Here is a 13,700-nt window from a genome sequence, read left to right on the forward strand (position 1 = left end):
GAAAGTTGGCAGTTCTGCTGTGAGTTGCGAAGCAGATCGACGGCTTGAATTAAAACCGTTTGCGCGTATATTAAAAAATTCCTAACTTCCAAAATGCTTCTCTTCTAGCTTTTCTAGTGCCTATTTGCTTCGTACGTCAAATGTGCACAGCATTTTTAACATCCTTCAGCTGCATCACATTTGAACTTGTTGTATTTTGTTGTTACTTAGACCAATATTCGTAATTAATAAATTAAGATTTCCGCCAGACCTGAAAATAATGTTTTTATTAGTGACTAGTTTCGTTCTTTTCGTTCATTTGCAAACCATTACTAATGTAGAACACATGTCATTAACAGAACATGAACTATAACGTTTTCAAATATTCTGTGTGTAAAGATTACAGCAGTGCAATACATCTTTTGTGACATGCCTGCATTAGTATTATTTCACTATAGGAAACATCTGCTTTTTTACGTCAGATCGATGTAACATGTTATTTGACTATTATGGTTCTCCCGATAATTTAGAATTCGACTGCCGTCTGTAGTAGTTTGGACATAAAAATTTTGACAATTGCCTTCAGTTTGTGTATTTGCGTCCATATGATCTGTCCTCACAGATCGCAATTTTACAACTAAATACGTAGATGCAGTATTGGTCGAAATCTCAGACATTATCGCACTGTTTTATAAATTATTGTTATGTCGTAACCTAACTGTTTTACTGGATCTATTTTTAAAAATTGCAGAAACAATGATCGTATTTAAATTGGGACTGTTCGTTCATCACGTCGTCTACCTCATTAAACCTTGATTTCATGTATTTCGAATTCTTCAGGTATGTCTACCTTAACTCCACTTAGATGCCACGTGTAAAATTTTCGTGGTACTGTCAATACCACCCACTCACACTATGTTTCGCGCTTCGCAAATGATGAATAGCGAAAAAAAACACATAAGGAAGGAAAGAAGTTCATTACTATGAAATATTGTGGCCATATTACCGAGAAGTTCGTGCACGCTTTCCCTAGACAGTTCAAAACAGCATTTCGAACTGCAGGTCAATTAAGGTTTACTAAGACGTAAAACGGTAAAAAAATGACAAAGTATTATGCATCTGGTATGTATAAATTATAATGTGGAACATGTGATCGTTTTTTTTGTAGACCAAACTATAACCAGATACAAGGAACATATCAGCCCAAAAGACAACACTGGTTTTGGCCCTCATTTGGGAAGCACAAAATGTACAGTATGTGATATTGACAGTAAGATGAAATTTTACACGTGGCACAGGAAAGGATGAGGTTAGACATACTTTAAGAATCTGACATATACAAACGGAAGATTAAGGAGCCAGATGAACTGACGGAATTTATGAACGAACAGTCCGAATTTGAATACAATAATTATGTTCCCCTTTTTAAAAATGATTCATGATTCATTAAAGCAGTTAGGTTACGACAAACCAATAGTTTGTAAAACAGTGCGATAATGTCTGAGGCTTTTACCAACACAGCATCTATGTATTTAGTTTTAACATTATGATCCGTGAGAGACAGAGCTTATGGACACACGAAAAACTGAAGGTGCCTGTCAAAATTATTGTGTGCACCACCACTACATAAGCCCTTCAAATTTTGAATGTATCAAGACAACCGTAACCGAGTCAAGCAAAATTTATTATACCGGATTGACGTAAAAATAAATACGTTGTGTACAGTGAAAGAATACAAATTCAAGTACGTCACAAAAGATTTATGGTACTGCTGTAACCTGTGCACACAAAATGTTTGAAAACTCTGTTTTTATGGTTTTGTTAGTAACATTCCATCTTCTAATGTAAGTGATGGTATGAGAATGAACGAAAAGTTCGGAACGAATCACTAATAAAAATATTACTTGTAACTCTCGTGGTAACCGTAGTTCACGAATTACTGATCTATCGAGTTGCAGATCCTTACACCAATACACTGTTGGAAGTACTTAGCCCAATATTTTCACTAACGTAGAATTGCAAACCCAGGACATATGCTTTCTAAACCATTTACTTCTGTTTCACGTGACCAATACAATAAGGGGAGAGCGAACATTGGGCCCTACCGTCGGTCGACGATGAAGTCGTTAGAGCACTAGCTAGCAACGTGGAAGTATGGGGAAGGAAATGAGCGATGTCCTCCTGAAATGAGCCATTCCAGAAATTGCCTTAATAATTTTGGAGGAACCACGAGAAATCTAAAGTAATCCGAAGATGATTGGTCGGATGGAAACTTTATCTGCACGCCCTACTCCTAAATGCGAGTTCACTGTCTTACTCATGTGCTATCCCGCACGGTTTTTACAAATACACTTAATACAGTTACATAAATTGGAACAATTTGGGATTATTATGCTGATGTACTCTTTGCTTCTTCAGCCATCAGGAGCAATCCTGAAATATTTTATTCGATCTTATCCAGGAAGGTAATACTTATTTTTCTCTCTACAGAATTTCGGTGAGTGACGTGGACACCTTAGGGAGGTGGCGAGAGCGAAATGCTCGTAGCCTTGAATCCCACGACACGAACACTATTGATTACGAAGAACAATTAATTAACTACTTCAACTGTAACTATTCGAGTTTGAATGTTCAGCAAATAAGTATTTTCTATCATTCAACCCTGTCATTTCTGCTGCATGTTTTTATCTCAAAACAGGCTGTATGCTAAGAAAGTTTGTCAGTACTCCATTTAAGACTTCCTCACTTTCAACAAGAATGGCTCGCCGATACTGTCATAGTATTTCCGCATTGTACATTTTTCACACATTTTAGATGTCCTTTTGCTTCTTCAAGATGCAAGTCAAGTGTATCCTCTTTAACAAAATGGCTCTGAGCACTATGAGACTTAACTGCTTAGGTCATCAGTCCACTAGAACTTAGAACTACTTAAACCTAACTAACCTAAGGACATATATATGTAGACAGTAACTGTTCTCGAAAGAACAGATACTGTTGATGACCGTGCAGCTTTTCCCTGGAAAAAATGATAACTGAAACCCTCAGCTGCCGACAGGTGTTGTTGATATACCTCGATGTGGACAGCTGAAAATGTGTGCCCCGACCGGAACTCGAACCCGGGATCTCCTGCTTACATGGCAGACGCTCTATCCATCCATCCGAGCCACCGAGGACACAGATGAATAGCGCGACTGCAGGGACTTATCCCTTGCACGCTTCCCGTGAGACTCACATTCCCAACTGTCCACAATTCATCAACAGTATCTGTTCTTTCGAGAAGTGGATGGGCAAATGTCTGTAAGGTACGTTACATAGGTAGGATTGTGGACAATTGAGAATGTGAGTCTCAAGGGGAAGCGTGCAAGGGATAAGTCCCTGCAGTCACGCTATTCATCTGTGTCCTCGGTGGCTCAGATGGCTAGAGCGTCTGCCATGTAAGCAGGAGTTCCCGGGTTCGAGTCCCGGTCGGGGCACACATTTTCAGCTGTCCACATCGAGGTGTATGAACAACAACTGTCGGCAGCTGAGGGTTTCAGTTAGTCATCATTTAACCTAAGGACATAGCACACATGAATGCCAGAAGCAGGATTCGAACCTGCGACCGAAGCGGTCGGGAGGTTCCAGACTGAAGCGCCTAGAACCGCTAGGCCACAGCGGCCGGCCCTCTTTAATAGGAAGTTGTTTTTCTGTATTTTGTGCTTTCATTAATCTGATTTTTGACATGTAACAGCTTGCTGGTCTTTACTCTTAATTTACTCTCATTTTTCTCGCGTTATAGAACATTTACTACAACTAATACTGTCGAAGGGTTTCCCAAGTTCCACCACCGCCTTGAAAGCAAGACTTCTTGGCTTTTCCAAATTTTAATTTCATTAAAGAATGACTGGCACGAAGTGATTTAATTATTTTTAAGCTTGATTCTCATTTAGTACGTAAACGATTTTTTCTTCGGATTCTTTTGTATATTTATAACTTTTATAAATCATACCTCCATTATCAGATGTACGTTTCGTTTCTACCACATTTGCAACCATTGTGTTCTGTTGAACTGTCTATTAGCTCTCTTCGGTGATCTTTTATTGTGCCAATATCCGAATCGCTGTAGCCCAAAAACGCCCATGTTAGGTGCGGATGCTTCCATGGACCGCAGTAGCGAATGGTGTCCTGGAGCGACTTTCTCGTCCCTCTGTCCGTGTCTCCTTGTCAAGAAGACAACGTCGGAGTCGTGCAGAAGAGTGAAAATACGGCGGTCAGCAAAGCTCAGAAAATTGTTAGAACACCACAGTATTTCACTAGCTATTGACGTATTGATGGATGCTTCGCATATTTATCCAAAGAACGTTTTGAGGCTGTAGGATTCAACGTGGAATACAAAACAATGTGTAACTTGTTTTTTCTACATCCAGTTTCGATTAGTTGCAGTAATTCTTTCGTAATATGATAAGCACCCAGCCATAGCGTTTGATGAAGGCTGCAATAGCGTCGAATTGATACCACTTATGAAGGTAAGTAGCAAACGGTCCAGTGAGTGGAGGAAACATGTAAGAAGTCGGAACGAATTGACCTCGTCTTTCATTTTAGGCGTATGTTATTATGCGTGACGCAGCAACATCCACGAGAAATTAGACCGTTTTAATGAAACACAATATCGACGAATAAAGAGTAACTTTAATCTATCTTAATTTCACTCTTTTTCTGCTACTATATAACTACTTAGTATTACGTATTTTCACTACTAAGAGAGTCCATTCTTGTTTCCGCCTACTGTGCTCCGTAGTTTATCGGTATTTTGATTCCTTAGCTGTGGCTCAACACTTTCTTTTTTTAAATATCCTACTCCTATCTCTCCACATCATAGGAGTACTTATACTCACGGCCACCCGTTCCAGTTCGTAACTGCTCTGATAACCTCCTGTTTTCAGCGATTTCACAGGGAAGCCGTGACAGAAGACCCTATATGAAATATGCTGTAGCTTACTACCTTATTGCAATTTCAAATACCTGAACTGTTTGCATACGGAACGCTTAAAAAAAATTCCATACATCGTACCGTTAGCTAGCACCCAAACACGAGGTCATGAGCTCGAATTGCTTAGTGCTCGGGAAATCACTATCACGTAACTTTAATATTCTGTGCTGTGATTTATATCTTCGCAGAAAGACATTTCACTGAAAACTGAGGCAAAATCTTCTTGTTACGGTCATCTTGACAAGCCTTTTGTGTGTCAGGGACATACACTGCCATTAAGAGGTCTTTCGAATGGTATCACTATCACTTTGTATCTACTGTCGATTTCCTCAGTAAATTACACTATTTATCTATACTCACGCCAGCTTAATGCAAGTAGTCGTTTTGACAAATGATGTTGCCAGCTACTGTAATATGTCTTCATGAAAAAAATTTAAAATGTTTGCGGTCACTGACGAAACATTTTTATTGAAAAGACGGTGAAACCAGAACAAAGAATTGTGTAAGATAGTGTTTGAAGGATTAATACTAAATTCTAAAAGTGACTGTCATAGAAAGCAAAAATAATCACAGGTAACGAAGTATCATTCATGTCATTAAAAACGCGGCAGCGTTCCAGTAACGTGACAGCCGTTTCATGAAAACCAACTTCGACAGTATCTACTATTTTACTATTTGGTATGTTTCTAAACACTGGGGCAGCTGACGTAAAATGTTAACGACATTGTGTCGGGAGTAAAATGAACACAACAGCCAACAACAGTGAACATGATGGGATTCGGCGCATCATTTAACACGGTGTCGATAGTGGAGCAGACATGACTTTTTGGGACATCGCAACAAGGATGTTACCTGCCGGTGGTCACGCAAGATATTTCCGAAGCCAGGAGTCGTGGAGTTGGCCGATGGTCTCGGTGACGTGTCAGGAGACGTCGAAAGCCGGAATGGGGACCGCGGACAGCGAGCAGTCTCATACAATACGTGACGAGAGTTCCCGGGTGGGCCGGTGCGCCGATGGCCGGGATCGTAGCAGCACACTATACCAGGGGGAGGGGGAGGGGGAGAGAGAGGGAGAGGGAGAGGGGGAGGGAGAGGGAGAGGGAGAGGGAGAGGGGGAGGGAGAGGGGGAGGGAGAGGGGGAGGGAGAGGGGGAGGGAGAGGGGGAGGGAGAGGGGGAGGGAGAGGGGGAGGGAGAGGGGGAGGGGGAGGGAGAGAGAGAGAGAGAGAGAGAGAGAGAGAGAGAGAGAGAGAGAGAGAGAGAGAGATGGGAGGAGGGGCTAGCTTCAAACTGTCCACAGTGAGCATGTTTGTAAATGCAAATGTTGCAGCACGACACCTTGAAACGCAGCGAAATGGTTCAGAGCTATATAATGCTGTGTTCCCTTATGTTATTTTAACTTTTTCTATCGCGATTATATCGTCGTCTAAATATTGTGCAACAGAATCCCTTAAGCTAGAAATACTTTGATACTTCAAAGCTATCTAAATTTATTATTAATGTAACATTGTCACAGCGAGTTATTAAGTTTAGTTATTTGTAAAAATAGCTGTAAAGAAATGTTCAACACGTGAAAACACGTGACTGTAGGTTTTTAGCTACTGCTAAAATTATTTGATGGAGAAGTTACGTATCTTGTTGTAATACTTAATTTACTCTTATTTCATTAAGCCAATTGTGATCTTGCAAAATTGTTTTAGGAACCTTACAGAAAAAACTAACAATGATCACGGAAGTAAATGAAATATTACCTAGTAACAACCGTATTTGTTATCTAAACACGATGTTGAGGCACAACCCGTCTTCCGGAGTATAGCTATGTGAAACATTTACTAAAAAACGGAATTATTGCCTCAATATAATGATTTCTACATTTCGCGCGTAAAATGAACTATAACTCCCGGTTCTAGAATATCCTATAAGATGTGTATTCTCTGTACAAATTAGCACAGGAGATCAGCCTTAATTGTCATAGGCGCTAATCAGAAATTTGTGCATGTCGTAACAACGGTGGTTTGCGCTAGTATGCTTCCCCAACATCAAATGTTCAACGTCAACCACTAGGAACTGTTTACATAGTTAAAAAAAGTAATTAACAACCGTATTAATGTCACTGGATTCTGCCCACAAAAGTTTCATAGCGCAGCTACCGGGCAAATACGTTAGTTTTAGTCATTTACAAAATACGGCACCGTACTGCACCCTGTTGGTAATATAAAAGCGCTGCTCTTTGTACCACACAGACTGGCCCCTGCACTTCATGACATTGTGTGCTAATAAATGCTCAAAGTGTGTAAAAGGAAACTACTGGTGAGGACATTTTTCTGAAAGGAATCTACCTCTCTAAAGTTGCAGCAATGACATTTAAGAGATATCGTGGCATGCTATTCCGACAGGTCAGTGTAGTTGCAGGGAGGCAGCTTTGCTCACGTCCGTAAGTTTAACCTTAAAATACCCTACACGTGCCTCCCGGGTGATGGTAATTGAGCAACAGTGAATACAGGCAGCCAGACTATCCATAAGATCTCCTGGCAATGACGTATCAACTAAATAGCAGAAACAGTTCTTTTCAGAGCCCATTAACAAGGAACAGTGGACCTACTATCAGACTCTTTCAACTGAATATCGAAAGCGTTAGCAGGGCAAAGTGCGACTACCTGTCAAAATTTTTGCTGGACAACAATATAGATGTCTTGATCATTCAGGAAACTCGCGTTTCCAGCGAAGAAATATTCCGAAGCCGATGCGGAATTCCTGGATATTCTGCACTTTGTATAACTTACCACGAGGTGTATGGAATTGCTACGTATGTCCGTAACAACATAAACGAAGCTTCACTGATTTCTGAAAGTGTGGAGGCAGATATACGTACAGTTGTCACACAATTGCACGGTATTACTATTACAAATGTTTACAAACCACCCAAAAACAACATGGCCCGATTTTGTCCCAGGCACAGCAGAACATCCTGCAATTTACATAGGAGACTTTAATAGTCACCACGAACTTTGGAAGCACTCTCAAAATGACGAAAATGGGAGCATGCTTGTAGAATGGGTTGAAGAGAATAATCTTCACCTAGTGTTTGATGCCAAAGATCAAGACACTTTCAGGTCAGCTGCTTGGGGACAAGAATTCAAATCCTGACTTATGCTTTGTTATCTGCAACGGAAGTGGCTTTCCCATCAACGCCACAAGAGAACTGATAAGATGCCTTTCCTCACAGCTAACAGAGAACTGCACGGTTCCTGTCAAACGATCAACCCCGCATGCTTGATGGGATTTCCAGAAAGCTGACTGGACATAGTTTCCAACGGAACTGGATAAGACCATTCGCTGGATGGATGGAATGATGGAAGTAAAACACTGTACCAACACTTCCAGCAAAGTGGTGACCCAGAGATAGCTACGGAACTATTGTCCGGCTTGGACATGTCTCGGAGGTAGAAATGGGTAAGAACAGTCGAAAATATGGACTTTACCCACTCGAGCAGGAAAGCAGGAAGTCTTCTGAGAAGACTGGGAGGAAGTGCACCAGCATGCAGAAAAATTCTGAACTAACACCAGACGAAATTTCTTCCCACATCATTACTATCTCAAGAGTGCCTCCCGACAAGAAACATACAAGACATATCAGACGACAGCTTCGTGTCCTGAAGAAGATGGCATCTCTCTCATCTGATTATACCCATCCCTTCAGAGTTTCAGACATTGACTCTGGACTGAAGCACCTCAAAACCTCTTAAGGTGCCTGGATTCGATGGTATCCATCCAGAATTCCTTATCCATAAGGAAGGAAAAGCTAAGAAATGGCTAGCAGAATTCTTCAGTGACAGCCTGCTGACTGGTAAACTTCCATTGCAGTTTAAAAAGGCGAATATAATGTCTGTTCTGAAACCTAGCAAACCCAGCAACATCGTAGAAAGCTATCGCCCCATTTCCCAACTTAGCTGCTGCTATAAGCTTTTTGAAAGGCTATTATATAACAGAGTAAGTAGCGATATCCTAGACACAGTTGATCAAGCAGGCTTCAGACCACGGCGTAGCTGCTGCGAACAAGTATTGCCTCTCACATCCTTCATAGAGTCAGCATACCAAATGAAGCAGAAAACATCTGTAGCGTTTGTTGATCTAACTGCCGCCTTCTACACAGTGTGGAGGGAAGGCCTTATCTACACATTTCTCCGCATCATACCCTGCAGAACAATGGTTCAACTGATTAACAGCATGCTAAGCGATCGGAAGTTCCAGGTAATCACTGGAAGCAACATAAGTAAGGAGAGGAAGATAAACAATGGATTGCCCCAAGGACCAGTTCTCTCACTGTTACTGTTCAATCTGCATCTATCTGATCTACCTGACACTTCGTCCAGAAAATTCTGCTATGCCGATGACCTGGCTGTAGCTGCACAACGCCAGGAAATGAAAACAGAAGAGATTCTAAAAAATGACCTGTCTGTATTGGATAATTACTTCAAAATCTAGAGACTCCAACCCAGCGTGAGTAAAAAACAAGTGTGTTTAAATAATCGATTGGCGGACGTAAAACTGGAAGTAAGTTTCAAAGGCAGAATTCTTCGTCATAATTGGAACACAAAATATCTTCGTCTCAGCCTGGACCGTACACTATGCTTCAAGCAACACTTTCTTAACTTAGTTCTGAAGTTGAGGACTCGAAACAACATCCTCCATAAGCTATGCGGAACTACCTGGAGATCTTCAGCAACCACCCTGCGATCTTCAGCTCTGGGCTTGGTGTACTCAAGTGCTGAGTATTGTGCATCTGTTTGGATGAACAGGCATCATACAAGGCTTGTTGACCCCCAGCTGAATACGACAATGCGCTTAATATATGGCGCTATCAGATTACTCCAGTTTATTGGCTTCCACTGTTAACTGGTATAATGCCTCCTGATCTACATAGATGTACTGCCCTTATGAGGGAATTCCGCAAGATCCAGGAATTCTAACCTACCCGTGCATAGCGACCTGCCACTTTTAAATCTTACGAGACTGAAATCACGCCATCCGACTGTGTACGATGCTGCTGGCATGGTTGCTAAGGATTTCAGACCCCTTGAAGAATGGGAGGTCGGTGGGAAGCAGTGACAGATGTGAGCCTGCGTAACATCTTCTCAGGTGTTTTAACTTCCAAGTGGATTCGACCTACCACGCAAGACCTGGACTACTCTCAACAGAATCCGTACCGGTCATGGCCGATGCAGGGATGCTCTCTTTAAGTGGAAGAAGCTGCCTAAACCAGCCTGTGGCTGCGGGGATCCATACCAGACTGTTAACCACATTGTCAGCGAATGAAGGATTCGAGCCTATCACTGCGCTGAAGAGGACTTATTGTCAGCGAATGCAGGATTCGGCCTATCACTGCGCTGAAGAGGACTTCCTGCTAGCAACTCCAGATGCAGCGCGCTGGATATTCAGATGTAAAGCTTAACTTAATCTGCTGATCAGTCCAACCATTGTTCTGCAGGGTATGATGCGGAGAAATGTGTAGGTAGGGCCTTCCCTCCACACAGTGTCGAAGGCGGCAGTTAGATCAACAGAAAGAAGCATTTGACTCGAGAGGAGCGGTTTCCCGGAAGCATTTACTCTCCTTTGCAACGCTAGGAGGAAGGTAACAGGGAACCACCTCCGACAATTATTCCCAAGAGAATCACATATGCTAACATGATAAGCACATTTACTGAAAATCATACGGTCTCCGAGGAGAACTGCGTTAAATGATGCTAAGACAAGGAAGACGAACCCCCGAAACGAAGTAAGGATCTATATCAGGAAGGCACAGAATTTGCGATTTATTGTAAGAGTAGCAAGGACATGGTGGATAGATGCTGCAATGTTTGAGGTTCAGGAAGAAACGATGTGTTCTTCACCAAATCAAGGTAAGAGTTAAAGAAAAAGCGTAGGGAAAATTATCCCAACTTTCATATTTCTTCACACATTCAGACCTAAACTTAATGCCGTTTCAATTACTGTCAACATCATCGAAGTATACGGGTCCACATCAGATTCAACTGAAGATTAAACTGAGGTATTCTACGAGGAATTGAAAGACCTGCTTCAACTGGTGAAAGAAAATGATATGAGCTTAATAATGGGCGATTTTAACTCAATTTCGGGAAGGAAGTTTCGAAGAACTTATCAGTCCATACAGGCTAGGAATATAAAATGATCGAGGCAAATGGCTTTATCAGTATTGTCAAGAGGGAAAGAAACAGATTACATTCTGATTAAAAAGTGCTTTGGAATCCCGGTAATGAGAGTATGTACCTATCCGGGAGTCTATGTACGCTCAGATCGTGTCCTACTAATAGCAGAAATAAAAATGAAAATTTCAAATGACAAGAGACGTATGTAACAGTGAAAAATACAATAGATCGACTTAAAGAGAAGGGTATCAAAAACAGAGTAACCACAAAAAAAAAAAAAAAAAAAAAAAAAAAAAAAAAAAAAAAGGGTGAACTACACTTACAGTCAAATCACGAGGAGGGAACAGACACGGAAGGAAATCGAAAAACAAACATAACAGACGTTGCGGAGAGTGAAATAGGTTACAAGCAGAAAACATCAAAGAAAAATTGGGTGACAGACGAAATTCTGGCATTGTTTGAAAAAGAATATAAAAAACGAAAGAAAGTCCGACAAATATAGGGGCACGCAGGAAGTCATATGAAATGAGATAGGAGCAGTAAAAAATAACTGGCTGAAACAACAATGTGAATAGCTGAAACGATTGCGACAGTACTGGACTTCAGCTTCCATGAGAAGATAAAGGAAACGGCTGGTATAACGTACATCGTAAAAAAAACTAATATAGAAAATGACCAAGGAGTAACAGCACGGGACGATCAGCCAAAGAAAACTATCTGGGAGGACTATATTAACAATCTTTCTGCAGATTAAAGCCTTGAAATAGAAAATAAAGTTGACTAACGTCTATCGGGTTCTGTCATCATAATTCTCGAGATCAGAAGAGCAGTAGGAACGGGAAGATATGGGGAAGTAGTCGGCTCCGGATCAAGTAACAGTTTAAATGCTGAAACTATTAGATGACGACAGTTTCTTAAGTCTCCAAACAGTGTTCTCTCGGATTTATGATACGGGTACATTTCCTGACAAATGGTTAATGTCACATTTCATCCCTTTGCCCAAGAAGAGCAATGCAACAAAATGCACAGATTACAAACCGACTAGCCTAATAAGCCATGCCCTAAAAGATATTTCTCAAGATCGTTCAATATAAAATCACTGAGAAGAATGAAAGAGACATGGTATCTTCATTGTTTAGATTTAGACGGTGTCTGGATATGACAGAAGTATTGGTCGCAACTCAAGTATAGATTCAGAAGTGTTACGATCAGAGGAACGATGCAATGCTGTGATTCATAGATCACGAAAAAGCTTTTGATTGAGTGCAACACCACAAATTTATACAGATTTTGAGAGGTCTTGACAGACGGAAAAATATGTTCGCTACGTAGAAAATCTTGAGTGGAATCAAACATGTGAGATTAAAATCGGCAATGAAATGACATAAGTACACAGAATCTGCACAGGAGTTAGACAGGAATGTGTGCTCTCACCACTCATCTTTAATCTGCACTCAGATCATATATTCAAGGAGGCGCTTTATCACTGTGCGATAGGTACCAAAGCAAATGGGCCATGGATTAACAACCTAAGACATGCAGATGACAATTGTGGTAACATGAACGACCTGCAAGACCTTCTTACTGCAATGGTACAACACAGTAGGAATATGGGCCTTAGTATCAACACCAAAAAGATGAAACTTATGATAGTCACTCGCAATTCAAACCAACATCAAAATGGAGAACCAATGCGTAACAATCAACCCATAGAAATGAAAAACAGTCTTAACTACTTAGGGATGTCGGTATGCGAAAATCGGTGGATTACAACCACTGACTTTCATCTTAATCTCAGAATTAGATTTATAAAGAAATGTGTGTGGTCAGCAGTTTTGTATTGGGGGGAAAGCTAAACGCTGAAAGCAAATACTATGAAAAAGTTTGAAGCTGCGAGATGTGGTTATATCTAAGAATCCTTAAAATTCATGGATAGCAACGAAAACAAATGAAGAGAGCTCGAGAATAGTAAAGAGAGACCGAAAACTGCTAACCACTGTCAAACATAAGGAAACAGCTTACTTAGGTCGTATGATACGAGATGAAAGATATCACTTCCTTGAATTGGTAATCGAGGGGAAGATTGAAGGTAAGAGAGGAATTGGTAGGAGGAAGATGTCATAGGAAATGCGGGGCCTTAACACACACACACACACACACACACACACACACACACACACACACACACACACACACAGAGAGAGAGAGACAGACAGACAGACAGACAGACAGAGAGAGAGAGAGAGAGAGAGAGAGAGAGAGAGAGAGAGACAGAGAGAATGGGCCAACTATTACGTGGTTATCTCTTTCATCCTACGGTATCCTGAAGGCTTTAACCGCTGATACGTTACTCACAGACATTTGATTAAAAGAAACTGCACTAAGAACGACGATTTTGATATACCTCCAATGCACCCTTGCCTTCAAACGACATACTTTTATAACACGCAAATTACAGCCAATAACGAAAATTTTTGAACCACGACAGGACATTCCGCCATATTATTTAAAGAAGCTGAGAAATTCTTACTGTATTAGTGCTCTGAAGCAGCGTAGCTTAGTAGGACATCAGTTACGAACCCACCAA

The 13,700-nt window shown here is 41.0% G+C and overlaps 1 non-coding gene across 1 annotated transcript; it reads left to right on the top strand.

Annotated features, from left to right (window-relative positions):
• The first annotated feature begins 3,378 nt into the window (after positions 1 to 3,378).
• Trnat-ugu (transfer RNA threonine (anticodon UGU)) lies at positions 3,379 to 3,452 on the top strand. The gene has a single exon. It is a non-coding gene; the product is annotated as a tRNA-Thr (tRNA).
• Positions 3,453 to 13,700: the final 10,248 nt, after the last annotated feature.

This window comes from Schistocerca serialis, chromosome 7 (genome assembly GCF_023864345.2).
Source record: "Schistocerca serialis cubense isolate TAMUIC-IGC-003099 chromosome 7, iqSchSeri2.2, whole genome shotgun sequence".
NCBI classification, from domain to species: Eukaryota; Metazoa; Arthropoda; class Insecta; order Orthoptera; family Acrididae; genus Schistocerca; species Schistocerca serialis.